Source organism: Protopterus annectens, chromosome 2.part0 (assembly GCF_019279795.1).
Source record: "Protopterus annectens isolate FY-2018-M chromosome 2.part0, PAN1.0, whole genome shotgun sequence".
Classification (NCBI taxonomy): domain Eukaryota; kingdom Metazoa; phylum Chordata; order Ceratodontiformes; family Protopteridae; genus Protopterus; species Protopterus annectens.
This window is the reverse complement of record NC_056728.1, coordinates 1,750,232,041-1,750,254,973: the sequence shown is the minus strand read 5'-3', so window position 1 is coordinate 1,750,254,973 and position 22,933 is coordinate 1,750,232,041. Positions and strand designations below refer to the sequence as shown.

The 22,933-nt window shown below is 41.7% G+C and overlaps 1 protein-coding gene across 1 annotated transcript in view; it reads left to right on the top strand.

The window, feature by feature from the left end:
- The window catches only part of CCDC30 (coiled-coil domain containing 30), a 2,524,512-nt gene that overhangs the window by 1,879,801 nt on the left and 621,778 nt on the right, over nucleotides 1-22,933 (top strand). The window lies entirely within an intron of this gene.

Genomic DNA, 22,933 nt, shown 5'->3' with positions numbered 1-22,933 from the left:
TATATGTGTGGGTGTGTGCGCGTTTATATATATATATATATATATATATATATATATATATATATATATATATATATATAATTTATATTCACACACTCACAGTTAACTTCTGATTATTTCATAGTATTGGATGGTGGTGTATAATCCATCTGTCATGCTTTTCAAGTTTTATTTCTGTCTGTGATATTTTTAAAATGAGATTCTTCAGTCTGGTAGTGACTTTAAAACTGTACCACAGTCTGCATTACCTTAGAGACCACACGGGTCACCTCTAAGTGAGTTATAAGAAAAAGAATATAATGACAGATGTTCTTCATGTTGATCACTACTGCAGGAGCCTTAGATCTATGGGTTATATCCTGCCAAGGATATAACAGCTTGCCAGCTTCCAAAGCTTCAGGGCACCTTCCATGCACCCAACTGTCAAGCAGCTAAGACAACTTTGGGCATGAAGCCCTTCAGAGTTTTACTGCTGCCGAAGAGTAAGCTCCTTTGCGGCTTTAGAGGATCAAAGATTGACTTGTGCTTTCTTTAACTGTGCAGATAATATCCCTTTTGGGGAAAAAACTTCCATTTTCTTAGTATTTTACTGATGTTTTATTGCTTTCAGCTTCAGCAAAGTTATTTTAAAGCTAGGGGTGTTGCATTTTAATGGATTGCCTCAAGACTGTGGCAAACTTTTATACACACACTCGTGTTGTTTGTATCAGTTTAAAAGTAGTGTTATCTAACTGATAAGCTACTTTCTGAGGAAAATTGTGTTTATTTTAAGGTTGTGGGCTGCCTTAGTTTTTGAAAGTGCTTTTTATTGTTTTTTTTTTCCTGTCAAAAAAAAAAAAACTTTCTGTGGACTGGTAGCATTTGCTGCTTGTCTTCCCAGAGAAAGAGGCACCATTTTCCACTTGACTGTTGAATAGACTACCATTGCTATGGTTGGTCCTTCTTTCAGCCACAAAAAGAAAATGTTAAGCAAACAGCCTGTGCCATCACAGGAGGCTAGCAGTTTGCCTCAGCCACAGGTGGGTGACTCTCCTTTGGCCATTTGTTGTGCCTCACACTACTCATCTTTTACATCGGTTCCCTCTGGTGTAGCACCTACAGCCACTATGGACTGGGGGCTAGCCACTTCCTCTGTGGCAGTTGGAGCCCCTTCAGTATGTAATGGACAGCCACTCTTATCAGTCCTGGGACAGAGAACAAGAAAGATTTCCATGTTGTGTCAGAATGCTGTGCCTATCTTGGGGGAAGCAGCTCTTGCCATAAGTAACACAGTTGGCCCCATTTTTTCTGTCAAAATGAAACAGAAAATAAAGCATTTATTTATTCTTCCTCAATTTTCATTGGATAGAAGTAGTGTACTGGGACTGGCTCAGCGTTTAATTCATGCTATTGGTCCATCTTGTAAAGTAGTTTCCGGGAAAAGAAAGAGGGATTCTACTTTTCCTGAAGAGATACAAGATTCTGAATCTGGTCAGGAAAATGCAAGGATGGAATCATGGTTTTGTCCTTAGGTTTCTGATTCAGACTCAGAGGAAATCTCAGATGTTCTTCATCTCACATTGCTGCAGTCCTTACACTTGGGTAGTCCGCTGTCCTCGGTCGGCCCGAATATCAAAGTATTAGGCTGACGTTGGTCAAGGCGCTTAAGACTGACATCAGGACGTCAGGGTACAAATGCGCATGACCGACGTCATATCCTCAGTCTTTTTTGCCGCATGGTCCGATGCAGAAGCAGCATTGCAAGTGCCGTTCGGCGTTCTGAAATTTTTCGAATTCGGAGTTTCAGACCGAGTCAAAGTTGGCTAAGTACCCCGTTGGGGAATATTTTAGTTTTTTCTTGCCTCAGTGTTTTACCGGATGTCAGAAAAAGTGAATAACTGTATTTCTTGTGGGAAACAGATACCGCATAGAGATTATCATACTTTGTGTATTCCTTGTTTGGGGCCTGAGCACGACGTTGTTGGGTGTCGCTTTTGTGCTAGGTTCAATAAGCGCACTATTAAGCGAAGGTTAGATTGTGCCAGGTTGGTCTTTGGGAAGCGGTGTAATTATAAAATGCCGTCGGATGCTCCGACGCCCGCTTCTTCGAAGAAGCGCAAAGACAAGGCAGCTAAGCCCAGGCAAGAAGAGTCGTCCGTACCGGACGCCGGTTCTTTAGAGGCGTCAGTGGAACCGGTGGTTCCGCCGGAGGTTTCTCTGGAGTCCCAGGGGGAGACTTTGTTATTGCAGGATGTGGCCTCTCAGGAGGCAGGTCAGGCTGAAGGGGCTTCTCAGGTTACTGTACTCCCCTCCCTTCCTAGGGTGGTTAGGCCCTCTCCTTCTGTTTCTAAGGCTTCTCCCAGAGGCAGGCCAGGTTTAGCTTCTGTTGGGGTCACTCCTGGTTCTTCAGGATCTGTGCCCAAGAAGCACATGCTTAAAATGGCAGAAGATTTAATTACTTTGATTAGAGGTTCTTTGCCCCCTCCAGATAAAAGGCCTAGGGTGGAACCAGAGTTGGGGAGTTTTGAGCAGGCTTCGGATGTTTCAGAGTCTTCGGCTGAAGACTTGCAGGAGTACTCTCCTTATTCTGATTCGGATGCAGATGATTCCACTCCTTCTGCTTCTCCTCCAGAGGATTTTTCTTTTTCAGAGACTCTTCACTCCATGAGGGAACATTTTAAGTGGGAAGGTCAGGACTTCTCTGATTCCAGGAAAAGGCTTAGGGAATTTTTGCTTTTACCCCAGCATAGGCCTTTGGCTATACCTCCTGTTCTGGATGTTGTGGAAGATGTGTTTGCGGAGGCTTCACTTAATCCTGATTCTTTGCCTCCTGCTCCTGTTAAACCGGATAGGTATTATAGGGTGCCTGAGGCTCATAAATATCTTTATAAGAGTCCTAGGGCGGACCCAGAAACTGTTAGTCAGGGACCTAAGGGTGTCAAGGCCTCTGTTGTAAAAAATCCGGTTCCTCCAGATAAAGAGGCCAGAGCTTTGGATAGATGGGGAAAGAAAGTCTATACTTCTTCCACCTTAGCTATGAGGGCTTTGAATTGCCAGTTTCACATGTTGAAATATCAAAACTATCTTCTTTCTCAACTGAAGTCTAAGGTAGATGCTCTGGCGGAAGGCATTGAGTGTAAGGAGCTACAAGATTTGGTACATGTCTCTGAACAGGTGGGTAAGCATTCTTTACAATGTGGTTTTGATGCTATACAGGCCTCGTCTAGGGTGGCTGCCACTGGGTCAGTTCTTCGCAGGCACGCCTGGCTGAGGGATCAGAATTTGTCTGAGCATGTTAAGACTAGGATTTTGGATGCTCCTTTACAGTCTGATGTGTTGTTTGGTTCACCTGTGGAGTCAGTCTTGAAGAAAATGGAAGACAAGGCTAAGTCTATGCAGACTGTTAACGATTTTTTGCAAGTCCAGCCTCCGAAGTTTAATAGGAATTGGCCTGCTAAGGGGTGGACGTACCCTTATTATGATTCACAGTCTAGGGGTAGATCTAGACGTGGTAGGGGCAGAGCTCAGAGCTCCTTCAGACCTAGAACAGGGAGTTCTCCTGCACAATCTTCAGGTGAGGGCAGGGGCCAGTCCTTTCGTAAACAGGCCCAATGACCTACCTTTTCAGCTGCCAGATCCTTCTTGCCTGGCAGCACCTTTGGGAGGAAGGTTGGCACTTTTCAAAGAAAATTGGAGTTTGATTACCCAAGACAGATGGGTATTGGATATCATACACCAAGGTTACAGGTTTTATTTCCATACCTTGCCTCCTTTCAAAGGCATGCCGGACGTTCCTCCTCAGCAAAGACTAGAGGCTCACAAACAAATTTCTCTGCTGCTCCAAATAGGGGCCATACAACCGGCCCCTCTGCCAGAAGTGGGCCTAGGATTTTATTCTTGCCTGTTCCTAGTACCAAAGAAGGGGAACACGTGGAGACCAATTTTGGATTTATCTATCCTCAACACTTATCTGGACATTCCCAAGTTCAAAATGTTGACGTTACAACAGCTTTTACCTCTGCTGGGCAAAGATCACTGGATGGTGACTCTGGATCTCAAGGAGGTTTACCTTCATGTTCCTATCAGGCTAAGTTGCAGGAAGTATCTGCGTTTTCGGGCTGGGACTTCTCATTATCAGTTCTCTGCATTGCCCTTTGGCTTATCTACTGCGCCCAGAGTGTTCACGAAGGTTCTGGCTCCAGTGATAGCTTTCTTCAGGCTAAGAGGAATACAGATCTATCCTTATTTGGACAATTGCCTGATTCTGGCTCAAGGAAAGGACGAACTTCTTCATCATTTACACTATGTCATAGCAGTGCTAAGATGCCTGGGGTATTCTGTGAACGAAATAAAGTCCAGTCTAGTACCCTCTCAGGACATGTGCTTTCTGGGTGTGAGACTGAATACAGCATCCCAGATGGCCTTTTTGACCCCGGACAAACAAAAGAATCTTTCTCTTTACTTCCATCAATTGTCTCATCAGTCCAGGCTGACTGCAAGGACAGTCCTTCAAGCCTTGCGGTTCATGGCATCTTGTATTCTGGTGCTTCCCAATGCCAAACTGCATATGAGGAAGCTACAATGGTATCTCAACAATGTATGGACACAGCACTGCCAAGATATGGACACTGTCATTCAGATAATACCTTGCATTCAAAAGGAATTTTTGTGGTGGGCTCAGGAATGTCACCTAAACAAGGGACTCTCTGTGACCCGGCCAGAGGCGAGTCAGATTCTAACGACAGATGCCTCAGACAAAGCTTGGGGAGCTCATCTAAATGGAAAGTGGATACAAGACACGTGGCCTGCCAGACTTCTACATCTACATATCAACCTGAAGGAGATGTTAGCAGTCCAATTTGCATTAATAGCTTTCAAGGATTTACTTCTTCCAGGGCAGGTGTTGGTTCTAACAGACAACACAACTGTCATGTGGTACATCAACAAGCAAGGGGGAACACATTCTTATCCTCTATGCAGACAAGCAATGATTTTGTGGGAGACTGCTCTCAGTTTACAGCTAAATCTTCAGGCAAGGTTTCTGCTGGGAGCACAGAACTCCTTAGCAGATGTGTTGAGCAGACAAATTATGGATCCCCACGAGTGGAAATTGGATCCTCATGTATTTCAGAAATTGACAGTGTCATGGGGAACTCCAGACATAGATCTGTTCGCTTCTCCACTAAACTACCAGCTGCCAAAGTTTTGCACAAAAAGGTTTCATCCCACAGCTTGGAAAGTGGATGCTCTTTCATTCAATTGGAGCAATCTTCATGTGTATGCCTTTCCACCTCTGCCTCTCCTCCCAAAGGTACTTCTGAAGGTCAGACAGGACAAGCCAAAGATGATTTTAATAGCTCCAGATTTGCCTCGACAGCACTGGTACCCACTACTGAGAAGTCTGGTACGGGAGCCTCCATGGCCTTTACCTTCGATTCCACACCTGCTGACTCAGGAGAACAGTCATTTACTCAATGTCAAACTTCACTCTCTTCACCTGACAGCCTGGCATATTCTGTTTTAAACCCTGGAGGGTCTCAGCTTCCACAGCAAGTTTTGAATGTTATTTTGGAGGCCAGAAGGCCTAGTACAAGGAAAGTGTACGCAGATAAATGGAAAAGATTTTTATTTTGGAGTGCAGCAAAGGCATTTGATGTTTCCAAGCCTAATTTAAGTGTGGCTCTTCAATATCTTACTGAGTTACTGGACAAAGGTTTGTCCTTTTCTTCTATTAAAGTTCATGCTGCAGCAATTTCTGCTCACTATGACTGTGACCCACCATTGTTTTCTCATCCTTTGTTTAAGCAATTCCTTAGAGGGGCAAAAAATATAAGACCCCCACGGAGAGCTCCTACTCCTGCTTGGGATCTCAATTTTGTGTTGGAGAAACTCACTCTACAACCTTTTGAGCCTGCAGCTACTGCTGAGTTGAAATATTTATCATGGAAGACTGCTTTTTTGTTAGCCATTACCTCTGCGAGAAGGGTTTCTGAATTACAGGCCCTTATGGCAGTTGAGCCTTTCTTAATTTTCCATAAGGATAGGGTATCTTTGCGTACTAATCCTTCCTTTATGCCTAAAGTGGTTTCTAGTGTGGCTTTAAACCAAACTATTCATTTGCCTACTTTTTATGCAAACCCCCAAAATAAAGGGGAAAAGATTTTGCACACTTTGGATATACACAGGCAGTTGCGTTATTATTTGAGCAGAACTAAAGGGTTCAGGCAGTCTCAGCAGTTATTTGTTTCTTTTGCTTTGGGTTCTCAGGGCAAGCCTGTGTCAAAACAAACTATTTCTAAGTGGATTGGGTTTTGTATTGCTTTCTGTTATTCCCATCATGGTAAGGAGATTCCAGCTGGGATTAGGCCTCATTCCACTAGGGCTACTGCCACTTCTACAGCTTTTTTAAGGGGGGTGGCAACTAAGGACATTTTGGAGGCAGCTACTTGGAGTTCAGTGCATACTTTCTCTAAGCATTATCACCTTCCTCTTTACTCTAGATCGAGGGCTGGTTTTGCCACTGCAATTTTACAAGGCATTTTGGCAGCTCCTACTGCTCTATAGTTTTGCCATCCTCCCTTATCTCTGCTTTGGGATTCTACCCAAGTGTAAGGACTGCAGCAATGTGAGATGAAGAACATAGTACAGTTTTGTACCTACCATAAATGTAGATGTTCGAAGATCCACATTGCTGCAGTCCAATTTACCCTCCCTCCTTCCCCTCTGTAGTTAGAGGCGGTTGTGTGGTTTGGGTTGTACATTTTGTGAATTTTGCATATATTGTACATATGGTTAGTGCAAGGGTGGTTGGTAGTTTTTTGCTGTCTTTTGGTTTGACCTTTCTGTTTAGGGTCTTCTGACATCTGGGGCAAGAAAAGACTGAGGATATGACGTCGGTCATGCGCATTTGTACCCTGACGTCCTGATGTCAGTCTTAAGCGCCTTGACCGACGTCAGCCTAATACTTTGATATTCGGGCCGACCCAGGACAGCGGACTACCCAAGTGTAAGGACTGCAGCAATGTGGATCTTCGAACATCTACATTTATGGTAGGTACAAAACTGTACTTTTCTGATTATTTCTGTGGGAATTTCTCTTTCTCTGAGATTATTGCTAGAGTGTGCCACTATTTTCAGTGTAAAAACACTGAGGTTCCTCAGTCCCTCAGATAATACTATAAGTTGTTACAGAAGGATTTTTGTACAACCTATACCCATTCCTGTTCTGTGTCTTACTGCCTGCAATTTTCCTGGTAGTCACCCAGCTGTCCCTAAAAAGACAGATAGGATGTGTAAAATTCCTCAGTATTTTAAATTATTATACACTATTCCCAAACCTCACCCAGCAGCTATAACCTTAGTTGACGCCTCTGCTGCTAAGCACTTAGTTAATTCCAGTCCTACTCTTTCTAATAAGGATGGGAAAATATAAATAGGTATGGGAAAGAAGTATATACTTCTGCCATTTAGATTTTTCAGAATTTTCATTGTATTCTTGTTCATAAGTAGGTACTAGGCTATCGGCCCTAGGGCCTATACAAGCCTAGCCATAATGATTCCCTGACTATTGCTTCTCACAAATATTTACTTTCCTGGACCACTGTCTAGCAGGGCTACTGATGTGATCTCTGGGGTGAATTTCCTATCTCCCATCCAATCATCAAGGTTCCTCTTGAAGAGGGCCAGTGAGGTGCTCTGCCTGACATGTATGGGCAGCCTATTCCAGAGTTTGGGGAGTCTGTGGGTCAGGAACCTATCCCTCTAGCATGTTTTATTCATTGTGATGACAAGGTTAAGATCCCTGGAGCATGTGGCTGAGAGAGATTGGGATTTCTTTGTGTAGCATGTCCAGCAACTCTGGGTTTGACATGGCCTTGTATGTTAGGCAGTGATCGCCTCTGAGTAGGTGATTTGCGACAGAATATAGCTGGAGTTTCTTTAGATGGTCAGCATAAGGCATCTGCTTTAGGCCTGTGATTCTTTTTTGTGAGGTATTTCTGTGTCCTTTCTAGTTATTGCAGATGTCTTGTGCGGTACATACCAAACGGGGCATTGTATTCTATAATTGGTCTAATGAGTACAGAGGGACAATGACCTCCTTTTTTCTGGATGAAAAGCTCTCAGTGATGAGGTGTGCTACATAGAAGAATTTTCTAACTGTTGTGGCTATATGGGTATCAAAGGTGAGACCACTGTCCACCTGTGTCCCTAGGTCTCCTATCACACTTTCAGTGTTTAGTGTACTGCCACCTATAGCTCAGAGCAGATCTGAGTATTGCCATTTAAATTTCTGACATAGCTATAGAATGCCTTGTGGTTGTCTTTGGAAACTTTGGCAATTTTGTTTTCATAACTAGCTTTGGAAGATTTTATGCGGGATCTCAGCTTTCTACTGAGGCTGGTGAGGGAGTTTTTTGAATCCTGGGTTCTTTCTCTTTTCTGCAACAGTTTTTTCCTTCTGTTGTACAGCTTGTTTATGGCAGGGGACCACCGGATTGGCTTCCTTCTTTTTTTTTTTTTTTATATAGAGGACAGCGTTTTGGTTCTGTTTACAGGTACAGGAGTAGTTTTCCCAGTTAATGGCAGGGTAGTTGAAATCACCCAGTATTAGGGTGTTTGGTTGTATCTTAATATTTTCCAGTATGTTTAGAAAGGTGTAGTGAGAATCTTGGGTATGGTGGGGGATCTGTAGCAAGCTACAATTTGTATTGCACTCTTACCTAGTGTTAGTTGCACCTGGAGAATTTCAGGTGCATTGTGTTGGGCAACCAGCCTGGAGGTGTGAATATCCTTGGTGAATATGGACACTCCTCCACCTTTAGTGTTTCGGTCCTGGTTTGGTGGCCAAAAAAGTTTGGTATGAGTTGTAGCCTGGTATTGCAGAGGTGCTCTCTGGAGCTTTGAACCAGGTCTCAGTTACTGCACAGATATCGATGTTCTCCATTTTTAGGAGAGCCTCGAGAGAGTGCATCTTGAGGTTTAGACTCCTAGCATTGAGTAGCATTACCTTCAGTTTTTGCATACTTGTACCAGTTATGGTGGTAGTTTTGTCCTTTGATCCTTGCCTAAAAAATGCACTATAGGGGTGGCAAGAGCCTTAGCCAGTAACCTGAATCCCAGGGGCGACAGGTGCAAACCATCTCTTGCAAAGCATCGTGGTTTGTCGATCATGTCGTCCCAGGCAGAGACTGGATCCCCTTTGAATGACACCAGAAGCTAAGCCAATTATTGAAGTCAATCATTTTATCCTTATACTGTGGTATAATTCTGGGCAATGGCAGGATGGTAATTAGGGCTAGGGTCATACCTGCCTGGGCTACATGATCCGAGACCTCTTCCATATCTCTTTTCATTTAGTCCAGGGAGGTGCGTCTCAAGTCATTCACTCCAACATGGACAATGACAGAGTCATATTTGTACCTGTTGTGGAGTGACCTGAGTGCATGAATTATGTGGCGGATCCAGGCACCCGACAGGCAACTAATTGTAATTTTCTCTTTTCTTCAATTTGGTAAGAGGGACATCAGTGTGCCTGACTATATATTTGATGAAAAATTTGCTTTAAATAGCTTTTTCTGTTGCACTGGTTATTACTCATTATTTGCATTGTGAGTATGACTCTGTTGATACTTCTTCCAGGGCTATGGCAACTGGTACTGTTTTAAAGAGGTTTGCTTGGCTGCATTCTCAGAACCTCACAGATGATGTAAAAATGAGATTTTAAATTCTCTTTTGGACAGAGATTTAAAAAGAGACTAAGAAATTTCAGTCTGACTGTGCTGCTCTCCACCCTCCTCTGGAAATCTCTCGAGGTGCATGAAGACCCTGAAGACTTTCTGGTGCTGACACTATTTTCCTGTGCCACGACCCTGTCAGAGACCATCATGGAACCAGCTTCTATCATGTTCTCTGATGCTGTGCAAATGTCTGACATGAATATTGACGGGGAACCACAGCTGATTGTTGTCTAGGGGGATACCACAGATTCTTGTTAGAGAAGAGGTTCCTGGCACCCTTGTTGAGTTTAGGTATGCCTCTGAGGCCCCTAGGTTGGTCAAAGCTGATGTCCCATTAAAGAAGCAGCAAGAAAACTAAACGTATTCCTCGCATAGCTAAGGATCCTTAGAGGGAATGGCAGGACTTTACCCAGAGTTTATTCAATCCCTTGATGACCTTGAAGCTAGCTCCCTCAGGGATTATCTGTTCCAGCTTCTCACTGATTTTCTACTTCAGTCAAAAGGACTAGGGGAATCTGATTCTTTGGATAAGGAGGTGGAGTCAGGGGATGAATCCTTGGCCTTTTCTTCACAAATTACTTCACCCTTAGACTACAGATCAGAGGATGAAGATTCCTTGAGTTCTTATTCTTCTTTTGAGGAGTTGTGCTTTTGGGACACTGTGGTTTGCATGATGAGCATTTTAAGTGGGATTACTTCCAGGTCTCTGACATTCAAAAGAGGTATTATAAGCTTTTGCAAATGGAGTCAAATAAGCCTTCTGCTGTTTTCCCTGTTTTGGATGCTTTGTAGGATACATTTCATCTGCTTCTTTGGCTTCTGATTCACAACCTCCAGGTCCTAAGAAGCCTGACAATTTTTGTAAGGTCCTGAGGCCTTTAAGTACCTTTATAAAGTGCCTTTCGTAAGACCCTGCTGTTGTTTCTGTTTCTGCGTACAAGCCATCCCAGCTTTTACCCTCTTCCAGAGTTCTCTCTTTTGATAAAGACAGTCAAGATATGGAGAATCTGAGGAAAAAAGATTTGTACTTCTGCTATTCTGGCCTTCAGGACCACTAATTATCAAGCCCATAGGAGCAAGTATGTTTTGGCCCTTCTGTGTCAACTGAGGTGGGCATCTTGTCAGACCTTCCTGACTCTGAAGGTAAGATTGCTGCTCTTTCCTTATTGAGTTGTACTTCATAGGTAGCCCATCACTCTGTTAAATGTAGTTATGATGCAGCTGATGCATCTTCAGGTTCATTTATTAGGAGATACTCTTTGCTTCACCTCCAGGTGTTACCATATGATATTAAGCCAAGCTCATAGATGCTCCTTTGGACAACCAAAATCAATTTGGTGCAGCTGATGATGATATGGTTAAGACTGTACAAGGTAACGGTAAAGTTACACAGGATCATGAAATAATTTTTGTTTCTCCCATCCGTAAATTTCAGAGAAAAACTTTCTTTATAAGTTTACATTTGTTCATAGACAACCTCATCAGCCTTCTAAAGGGAAAATGGATCCTAAGTGTATGTTCTCTGATAAACGAACCTAGACTTCTAGAAACTCAGAATTCCCCTTTTTAGGACAAATTTGCCTCCATCTGACATGTTTTCTGCCCCTTCCCTCAGCCATGTTTCTCTTTCTCTCGAGCTTTCCCACTCTCTTCCTGTCTGGCAACAGTTTACGTCAAAGTCTTGGGTTCTTTCCATGATCTGTCACTGGTTATTTTATGGTGTTGAAATGCAGAATGTTTTTGGTTCTCAGAAAAGAGGGTCATGGAGAACTGTCCTAGATCTCACCTTTCTCAAAATTTTTCTAAAGATTCCTTCTTTGTGGTCGCTTTTCCTCCTTTGTTTCCTCTGTTACTTCTACAGGCCTTTCTGGTCTCCCTAGAACTAAAGGATGTCTATCTGCATATTCCCATTCATCCTCTCTTCAGGAAATTTTTAACATTTCTCTGTTTCATTTCATTTTCAGTTTTCTGTTTTGCTCTTAGGACTTTCTATGGTCCCAAGGGTATTCACCAAATGTCTGGCCTCTGTCATAGCCTTTTGCAGACTTCTGGGAATCCAGATTCTCATAACTGGATTACCTGCTTTTTCTAGCTCCCTCTTAGTCTAGGCTTCTGCAGGATCTGCACTTCACAGTGTTATGTCTGCACAGTCTAGGATTAACCAACAATCTCAATAAATCAGTTCTGATTCCATCTCAAGACCAGAATCCAAAGCATTCCAATTTTGGCTGGTTTTCCTTTTCCCAAGGTTCTGCTTCTGACAACCAACTTCCAGTCTCTGCTTCCCCTTTCTCTCATTCATGCAAGGGAATTTCTCGTAGCCTTGGCATTCATGGCATCTACCATTTCCATGCTTCCCTTTGCCAGACTTGGTACCTAAAGACAGTTTGATTCCAGCATTTCTGCCATCTGGGGTTTCTAGTTCCCTTACTACCTGTCTCAAGCTCGAGTTTAATTGGTAGATTTGACAGATTGCCCTCAATCCCGGCCTGTCTTTTCAGACCCCTGCCCCTACTCAAGAGCTGCTCACAGACGCTTCCAGTCTGGCGTGGGGATCCTCTTCCCACAGTCTAAACATTCAGGGTCTTTGGCCCCTTTATCACAGGTCAGACCACATCAGCATAAAAGGGATGAGAACACTCAGTCTTACTCTTCAGGTCTCCCATTCTCTTTGGTCTCCATGCCCTTTAAAGGTCTTTACAGACAACATCACAGTTATGTGGCACATCAACAAACAGGGATCATAAGGTCTTTTTTTTTTTTTTTAAGAAAAATCATCTTTATTGAATTATCACTTATGACATGGGCAGTCACACATTTATATAAATGAAAATAAACCATATTGACATTTTCATTTGCAAATATTATACATCACATATGATCCTCTATGCAGTCATTGTTAATTGAACATTACATAGATCATCCAGTTATTGCCTTCCTTTAAATCTCATTTCTCCTCCAAAACATTATGCATGTATTGTTCCCACATTTCCCATGTTTTCTTTGTCATTTTCTTTTGACCACTTCTAAAGATCCCACATCCACTATGTTGACTACTTCTAATACGGTTGATTTAGACTTTGATTTCCATTTTCTAATTGCTTTTCTGGCAGTCACCACAATTAAACTCATCAAGGCCTTACTAAGACTAATCATTTCAGATCCTGTATCACAGCTCAAAACATCATTTCCTTAGTTACACCAATTTGCTCACCCAGTATTTCTGACAGAATAGTCTGCAGGGGAATTTTTGAAACTGCCAGCTCATTACACTCCCAGACATATGTTCCCAAATACCTATTCTTCCCCATCACACCTCCAACATTTCCATTCTGCCTGAGGAAAAATTATTTGGAGTCTGCATGGGATATAAAACTACTTATGCAAACACTTCCAAGCAAAAATCCTAAATCTTCTAGACTTTATTTTCTGCAGTGTTTCCCTATCTGTTCATTTATCTTTCCTCTAAATAGTAGCCTCCCAAAAATCAAAATACCCCTTTCCTCTACCACCTCTTTAGAAAATAAAATAAAGCACCTACTATACAAACAACATTTCCTCCCTAAGTCCTACTACTGTCAGGTGACATTCACCCCCCCAGTCAATAAACCTAACTCCCCTAACCATCCCTACACTACTCCTCCAAAAAAGCAAGTATCTTTTTACTCCATGAGTCTTAGAAGCATCCTAAACAAAATTAATGAATTCCATGCCTGGATGGCTAACCACACCCCTGATGTAGTAGCTCTGACTGAAACCTGGCTGAAGCTGCAAAACAGTGACAGTGAAATCCTCCCCCCTGGATATAATATTCTTAGACTAGATAGACAAAAGGAAAAAGGGGGTGGAGTGGCCATTGTATATTCAAACCATCTTACTCCTTCAAGTCTAAACCAGCCCTCTCCCTCCTTCTCACCTGCTGAACTCCTGACAGTTAACTTTATCTTAACAATTACACCACTACAGTCGTAGCTATTTACATTCGCCCCCCCCCCCGAGATAACATTATTGTTCTAGAAGACATTCTCTCTTACCTTTCTCAAAACATCTACAATGAAACCATCCTTCTTGGGGGATGTACATATTAACTGGCTAACTCTTCAGTCCCCAACCACTACTTCATGCATCAACGTACATGGCTTTGTACAACTTATTTCAACCCCCACCCATACAAACAGATCACATACCCCCAGCTCTCTCATTGATTGGATTTTAGTGTAATATCCCTACAAATGCTGTACCCTGAGACCCTACTCGACTCCCTAAGTGATCACTCCCCTGTGAAAGTTCTTAGATACACTCCTTATTTCACTAGGCCTCACAGATACATAACCTGTCGCAAGCTATCCACTTTCTGTCCTGAGACTTTTAATGTCCTCTTCTCCAGGATAAAATGGACACTCCCTTGTTGAAGTTGTCCAATCTTTCAACTCTACTTTCCTAAACATCCTTAACTCTCTTGCTCCGCCCTGCATTGTTCACATCAAATCGAATATATCCCCTTAGCTTACTAATGCCACCCACACCCTAATGAAAACTAGAGACGGCATGGAAAATGTGGGTAAAAACTAAGTTCCCTTCCCATTTGTAAAAATATAAAGAACTAAGAAATTAGGCAAAAATCACATCCACAAAGAGACAAAGAGCTTCTACTTTAATCCTCCAACTGCCCAAAAAACAGATCCCAAGAAATTTTGGAACTGTATAAACCAAATCCTGCATCCTGTCATAACCCCTGCCCAAACAACTCACCAGAAGAAATGGCTACCTCATTCAATTCCTATTTCATTTAATCCATATATAAGCTGATAAATTCCTTCCCCTCTTCTACCAACACAACTAACATTTCCAAATCCTCTCCTACAACTGTACCCACTATCTATATAAAATCCTTGCTCTCTAAACTTAAACCCTGATCTGCTTCTGCTGACAACCTGCCTCCCTATTTCCTACAAATTGCTGCTGACTCCATTGCCCTCCGTCTCTCAATCCAAATAAATCACTCCATCTCAGAATCTAAGGTCCCATCTATCTGGAAAGAATTCTACACCATACTCATTCACAAAGGAGGTAACTCCACTGACATTACAAACTTCAGACCAGTCGCAATTCTCTCACCACTCAAAAATACTGGAAAAATGCATACACAAGCAAGTCATGAAATACCTTCTTCAGGAAAACCTGCTTACACCTACACAGCATGGCTTTCACCCTAAACATAGCACTACAACTGCCCTTATATCCTTCATTAATACTATTTCTCTAGCCAGAGACAGTAATAAGCTGTTCTCCTGCCTATTCCTCGACCTGTCAAAAGCCTTTGATAAGGTCTCTCACCCACTATTGCTGAACAAATTGGCTAACCTAAACTTCTCTGCCTTTACTATTACTTGGTCTTGCAGCTATCTCACTGACTGTCTGCAGTCAAGTGGGATGGCTCTCAGCTCTCGCCCCTCCTTTTCCTGTGAAAATGGGCAACCACCAAGGATCTCTCCTTGGACCATTACTATTCTATATATTCACTAGTCTACTCTATACCTCCTGTCCACAGTCATCCCTTGTACAATACGCAGATGACTCCACAGTCATCACCATCGCAGTTACTCCCTCTGACCTTATCTCTGCAACTCAAGCATTTTTAAATTTGGTCGAATCCTGGCTCTGTGATAACCAGCTAATTCTTAACCCTAAAAAGAAAAACCTTTTACTATTTGTCCCAAAGAACTTCACTCACCTTAAACCTACATTTTATGTACTGTCCCTCAATAACACCCCCATTAATGTTGCGCCTAGTATAAAACTACTAGGAGTAATGATAGATGACCAACTCAAGTTTGATCTACATGTAAACAACTGTATCAAAAAGACACACCAAAAACATGGTGGTCTTTATCGAAACAAAAGGTTTCTAACTAACAAAGCAAAAATAATCCTCTCTCATGTGTACATCCTACCTAGCCTTGTATATAGCAAATTTCTTACCAATCTTAACTCCACACTGCTAACTAAACTAGAGTCTACCTACAACAAGGTTGCCAGATTCGCTGCTCACCAAACTTATCACATCATTGTCTTTCACTAAGACACGTTAACTGAATTACCTCACCAACTTCTACTCTCTCAACTACAAATAATTCACTCTGTACTATATCTGAAATCCTTCTGCCCTAGCCTATCTCCCCTCATCTCTCAATATTCCCCCACTAGGTCCCTGCGTAGCTCTGACCTTAACCTACTACAAATATACAAGCCTAAGACTGAAATTGGCTGCAACCTCTACAGCTGTAATCCTACCATATCATGGAACAAATTACCACTAGAAATCAGGTCTCACAAACAATTCAAAACTGCCTCTAGAGAGAGTACCTCCAAACTCACTGGTCCTGCCACTGCACTCATCCTCCCTGATCTAGCCCCTTAATTAATATGTAATCACCAAAACTTCAAACCTTTTTAGCTCATAAACCTCTTTAAAGTATCACTCTTCTCCATCTCTTATTTCCATTTCTAATTTCACATATCTCATGAAATAGCTACATACACCAAACTCTTTTCACTGTTTATTGAAAATGTTTGTATCAAATAATCTCTCTTATTTATGCTTATATTTCTCCAATATTATTTTTCTGATAAAATGTATTTCATTGTATGTATACTTTGTAACCCGCTGACACTGTTAACACTAAAATTGTAAAACTGTGGAGCTTTTCTCCCTGGGCCTCTGCTGAAAAAGGGCTGCTTAGCTCAGTCGAACTAACCCAGTCAACAAATGTAAAATAAATAATAAATATTGCATATTTGGGAGCCATACATTTATCCTCACATTCTTTGTTTGTAAACTGCTTATCCAGTCTCTCTTCCCAATCCTTTCTAGCCTCCTCTGATTGATTTCTATATTTATCATGTAATATTCTATATACCCTACTACTTATCCATTTTTTTAACAGCAGCTTCTGTTCTAGATTCAATTAAAAACTTTACCAGTGCTGGTCTTTCCCTTAGGATCTATCCATTCCTTTCTCTGTCTGTTCTGTACTCTGATATCAGTCTTTGATAGGGAAGGCAATCTCAAACCTGCAGTCTAAATGTATTCTTGACCTATTCCCATTCTTTTACCTTTCCCTCTCTAATTGTTTGCTCCCATTACCTTGGTTCATTTGCCAGGTTTCTCCAGTAAATTCCAACACCCTCTTGCATGTTCTGTGTACCCCTAATTGCATCTGTCCCTATTGGCAGAATCTCTGTTCTCCATTCCCATGTTAGGTTAGTTCTTGGAATACTTTCTGCTGCTTTATGAATATAATATTCTGTATGGCTATTGTTATTCTCCTTAAAAAATCTCAGTCTCTACTTATTTCTTGAACTTCCTCATGGCCTCAGCGTCATCCCTTTCCACTTCTCTTTCTTCTTGTGCTATGTATAGGAGCCTTAACTGTGAACCTCTGAAATATCTCTTAAAATCAGGCAATCCAAAACCACCTTTTTTCTCTTTGAAGGATCAACTTATACAACTTGACCATTGCCCTCTTTCCCTCCCATATAAACTCCTTCAACTCTATTAATTGCTATCCACGTCTTCCTCTTTGGTTGATAAAAAATGCCTGGCCTGTGTATAAAACTAAAGGGACTAAAAGCATTATTACTGCTTGTATCTTGCTATCCGTATCCATAAAACTGAGCTTCCGGTTTCTCAGTTTTTGTATTATCTTTTGTTTAGTCTCTTATCTCATATCCTTAGCTGCCATAACAGAATCCTTTTAACCCATGCTCCTAAGTACTTAATTTTATCATGTCCCCATACAAATGGGTATTGCTGAACCAATTCCTGCGTGGGTACATAGTTTACACCTATTGCCTTTGTTTCTTCATTAATTTTGTATCCCTAAAAGCCTTGAAGCTGTCTTGGAATGTTCCACAACACTGAGATGTCCTTTTCTGGCTTTACGAGGTAAAAAATAATATCATCTGTAAATAATGCCAGCTTTTCTTGCTAACCGCACCAATTAAATCCTTGAATTTCTCAGTCCCTTATATTTTTTGCCAGAGATTCTAAATATGACACAAATATCAAATGGGGAAAGAGGACAACTATACCTGGTTCCTCTGTTCAAACAAAACTTATTAGAGAGGAACCTCCCAACTTTAATTTTTGCCTCCGATCCCTTATATATCATTCTGCTTAACCTTATTATTGTATCACGGTGCTTCCATTGCCCTATTCATAAAATCCTCGCTTACTCTGTGAAATTCTTTCTTTGCATCAAGACCCACCAGCAACTTTGGTATTCTGCTTCCCTCTGGATCACCATTGTTATATTAATATTGTCAAATGTTTTCTTCCCCTCCACAAAACCACATTGATCCATATCTATCAATTTTAGCAACATATTTGCCATTATTTTAGCCATAAACACTTTATAAGCATGGTTTAGAATCAGAATGTGCCTATGTAAAGCTGGATCTGATGGGTTTTTACCATCTTTAGATATTACAGCCACCACACCTTTCTTCCAGGATGTTGGTGCTTCTCTTCATTTTTAAATACTGTTAAAACCTTCCTGAATTTTATCACTTGCTTCCCTCCTAGCTTCCATACTTCCGAAGGAATACCATCTATTCCTGGGGACTTTCTTGTAGATTGGTTATACATCACAATTTTTATCTCATCTCCTCCTATCCTAACTGTTAATAATTGAGCTTCACCTACCTTGGCATATTTAATTTTTCCATAAACATTTCCATTTGTACTTTTTCTTGATTTAAGCATTTTCTGCTTTATACACATTTTCTTAACATTTCCAAAATATTTCAAATGCCGCTATATGATCTCTGGTTATTTTCCTTGTCATAGGCTCCTTAAGCTTGGTAACGGCCCTTTCTACTGTTTGTTGCCTGAACCACTTTGCTAAAAGCTGTTGTAAAATTATTATCAAAAAACAGTTGCTTAACAGCAGTCTTTCTAAACTCATGCACATTATTGAGGTAGTCTCTTATTTTCTCTTTGGCACTCTGCAATTGCTCCTCTTCTTGTTCTGTGAGATTCCACATATTGTGCAATAATTTAACCATTTCTCATTTTATTTTATTTCTACCCTATTTTTAAACTCAACTTTTATCCCAGTCCCTAGCTATATTTTTTGAAGGAATCTCTATCTTCCCTAATAACTCCCAAATAATTTCTACTACCCATTCCTTAAATTCCTCTCTGTTTAACAGTTAGATGGGGAAGCGCTAATGTTTTATTTTATTTCATTACCCTGTGTTTTTATCTTGGTTATTTTTGCCGTTTGATCATTGGATGCATATCAAAACTTTCAACTAAATGCACACGTTCCTTTGAAAGCTAATTTTTGTCTAGCCTAGACCAGTTTTTGTACCTTGGAGAATAATTTGTAAATTATTTCTGAGCTCCTACTACTGAATTCTCATCTTCCTAACCAAATAGTTTCTTAAATTTCTTCAAACATCTACCATCTTTTGTTATATTTTCCCTTTTAGTTCTCCCAGATACATTGTCACTGTTGCAAATCAAATTCCAGTCATCACCTGTAAGTAATATTCCCTGCTGAAAGCTGATTATTTCTCCCAGAATTTTCTTAAGTGCCATTGTGGATATATAAATATATGCCAACGTAATCCTCCTTCCTTGCCAGTAGCCTCTTACTATTCCAAATCTATCAGTATTATCATTGTCTCCCTCTTCTTTCACTATTGCAGCTCCTCTAACAATTAATATAAGTACTCCCCTTTTCCTTTGTCCCATATATTCTGCTGAATAACCATCCTAAAATCCTTTTTTTATCAAAATCACATGCTCAGTTCTTTCCAAATATGTTTCCTTTAGCATAACTGTTTGCGGTCTTCATTTCTTAATAATTTAGTTCAGACCTCTTTCCTTTTTATATATACGTGTGAGACCATTCATGTTCAGTGATGATATGGAAAGTGCTGTCATTATAAGAAGTTATTATTCCCTCCTATTATGTGTAAGAGCTTTTTTTTTTAAATGTCTAGATCTGATGTTCTCAATCTTTACTTAATCCTTGAGTTGTAGGTTTGGTTCCATATCTCTGAATCGACTCTGCCATTATTCCAGCTCATGCCTTCCAAAACTCTGGAGCTAAGCTTTTACCCATAATGCTCCTTATAGAAGTACCCCATATCTCGTTTGCCACTTGTCAATGCGAGACATGTTTAAACAGCTCTTGTGCAAGCTATTTCTTTTTGAAAGCAAGTAAAAATCTCTTTTTTTTTTTTTTTTTTGCCTCGTTATTGATTTCTTTCCTCATTTGTAATACCCAGCTCCTCTTTCTTGCTATCGTTCTGTAACATAATTGGTGTTTCTCTTATACTTACCATCGCTGGTATTTTCTTTCCCCTCTCTTACCATTAAGGTAATTCTTTATACCAATGTTGGTACTTCTGTTTCTTTCTTTCTTCCTTTTCTTTTTTACCGAGAGGTAAACTTTCATACCATTGTTGGTATGACTGCCAAAACTGAAAAATCTAAACTTTAATTCTGTCCACCTTCCTTGGTTGTGCATTTGTCTGTGTTTGTGCTTGTGCTAGGAAATGGCTGAAAAACATAAGGGAACTTCTGGCTTCAAAAAATGCCCGAAGTGCAAACGCAAGCTACCTAATTCTGATAGATGCTCCCTATGTGTGTGTATTGTTTGGGCCCGGTACACCTCCAGGAAGACTGTGCCATATGTCATGGCTTCAGTCACAGGGCCCTTATTGAAAGAAAAAATAAGCTTATCTTAAAAGGTCTTATTAAAACTGCTTTTGACAAAGCCATAGCTGGTTCTGCAAAGTCCAAAACAGATATTAGCTCTCCCTCTTCGTTTTCATTGAAACATTCTAAGAAGAGGAGCAGCTCAGAGACCTACAGTATCTTTGGCACCATTATCTAAAAATGCCTAAGACATTCCCGGTTGCCACAATTTCTTTCGAACCAACTGGTGAAAAGGATACGTCTTCAGTGCCGTAGGTGTCTACTTTTACACCTACTGCTCCGGCGCTGACTACTACTGTTACTACTACTATTTCCACTACTATTTTGGAATCTTCTCCTGAATCGCAAGACTTTTCCTTTAAAAACAGACCTTGTACCAGGTATTCTCCCTTAGTTGACCATTTCGTAAACTGACCTTCATGTCCCTTTTTGGACAGACCCAGATCCCTGTCAGTCTGTTCGGTCCATTTCACCGAGCCTCATGGAATTTGATATTTTGAGGCTGGTGGATCAGCTCCTGGTGACGAGAGGATTGTCCACTTCAGCGATTCTGGAACCTTTCCTAACTCAACTCCAGTAACTGTTAATCCTCTGACCCCAGCTGGGCCTACATAGTTTCCAGTGCCGACAGTCCCGCTTTCGACTGTCTCAGTGCTGGTCTGAGTTTCTTCTTTGGTGCCAGAAACAACCTTGAGCTTTTCGGCTCTGTTGGAACCGGAGACCACCTGGGGTCACACCTTCGTGGCCAATTCCTGGGGGGCATGGTTCTGCTCTGATATCATCAGAGCCATCCATGCCACTCGGGGCGTCAACACACATTAGCTCAACACCAGCTGAAGAAGTGGTCTCTTCGGTGAGGGGTGGGACCTCGGTTTCGAAGGAATCTATTTCAGTTGCAGGCTCCCATTCCTCTACAGGGGAGCTTGCCTTCCAGGCGATGTAGAGGGCATTGTCCACTGCAGGCATTCATTTGATACCACTCTTGTTGGACCTACAGCACTGCTATTCCCCTCGCCCAAAGCTTACTCCAGCCTATATCCCTGGGATAGTGGGCACTGAAGCCTCAGGATCCAACTGTTGCAGTCATCTCCTCTTCAGATACCTCTCCGGCCCATCTCACTGAAGAGGTACCCCTGAAGAGAAAGTGCAAGAGGAAGCACTTAGACTCCCCTGAAGAGACCGATTTTGATGACGGGGAAGGTTCCCCAAGGTCACCCCCGGAAGATGTTGCCTTCGGAGACATTCTTGAGATCCTGAAACAGAGGAGCGGCTGGACTTCCCTTCATCCTTCCTTGGAGGAATCTGTATACCTAGAGGCTTTCCATGCCTGACTCTACCTCCTGGATCTTTCCACCTGCTGACAATCTGATTAAGCTGATTGTTCAGCAGACTTGGAAAATATCTGATTGTATCAAGCCAGTCCTGAAGAGACCAGACCGTATTTTGTCAGCTTCTCAAGATCAGCAGCATTGGGCGAAAGGAATAGCAGTTGATGCCATGGTGGTAGTGGCAGCCACCAAAAAAGAACTTGCTGATGAAAGTCCTACTATTCATCCTCCTAATAAAGAGTGTAGGACGATGGAGAGATTTGGGAAACACGTTTAAGCTTCATTGATCTTTGCACTAAGGTCCTTGAATTACATGGCACATTTCACGAGACTTTGAGATCTGATAAAAGAACTTTCAGATACTCTGACAAGAGCAGTAGCTGAAGGGGTTAGAGAAAAGATAACTTCTCAGCTAGCAACCCTTGATTCTGTTTGTAATTCGTCCATGAGGCTTATTATGCACGCAGCCAAAGGGACTAAGAGGGCAGCAGGTTCAGGCATAGCTATTAGGAGACATGCGTGGATGCGCTTATGTGAATTTGTGGAGCCATTTAAGTCTTCTTCCATCAGTGCTTCATTTGAAGGATCATCCCTTTTTGGCCATTAGGTAAAGATACCCTGGGTAGATGTGAGAAGGATGGAAAGACCCTTTCTGCCATGGGCGTGCACTTTTCCACTTCTCAACGGTCTTGCTCCAGAAACCACAGAAGTGGGAAGCTATGGTTCAAAAAGTCGCAAGGGTTTTTCCAAGACTCACATGGCAACGACTTCTCCTGGGGTAGAGAGGAAGTCACAATGGAAGACACTGTGCTTGAGGCAGAGGTGGCCCACAAAATCAGGGTTTCAGGGACTCTTTTCCTGGTAACTCTTATCAGTGCTTCTGAAAGGAAGCCTGATTTCCATCCTCTGGAGGCAGTCAGGGGGACGATTATCCCTGCACCTACCTGCCTGGCTCAAGATAACAAAGGACAATAGGGTGCAGAGGATCCTCATCAGAGGTTACCATATCCCTTTCTCAGACAAGCCAAAAGAATTGAAGGGAATTCCAGATATCCCACCCAGTCACAGGGATGCAGCAGTCTTAGAAGTTCAAAAACTGCTCAACAAAAGAGTCACCCAAACAGTCCCACCAGACCAGATAATATCCAGGGTCT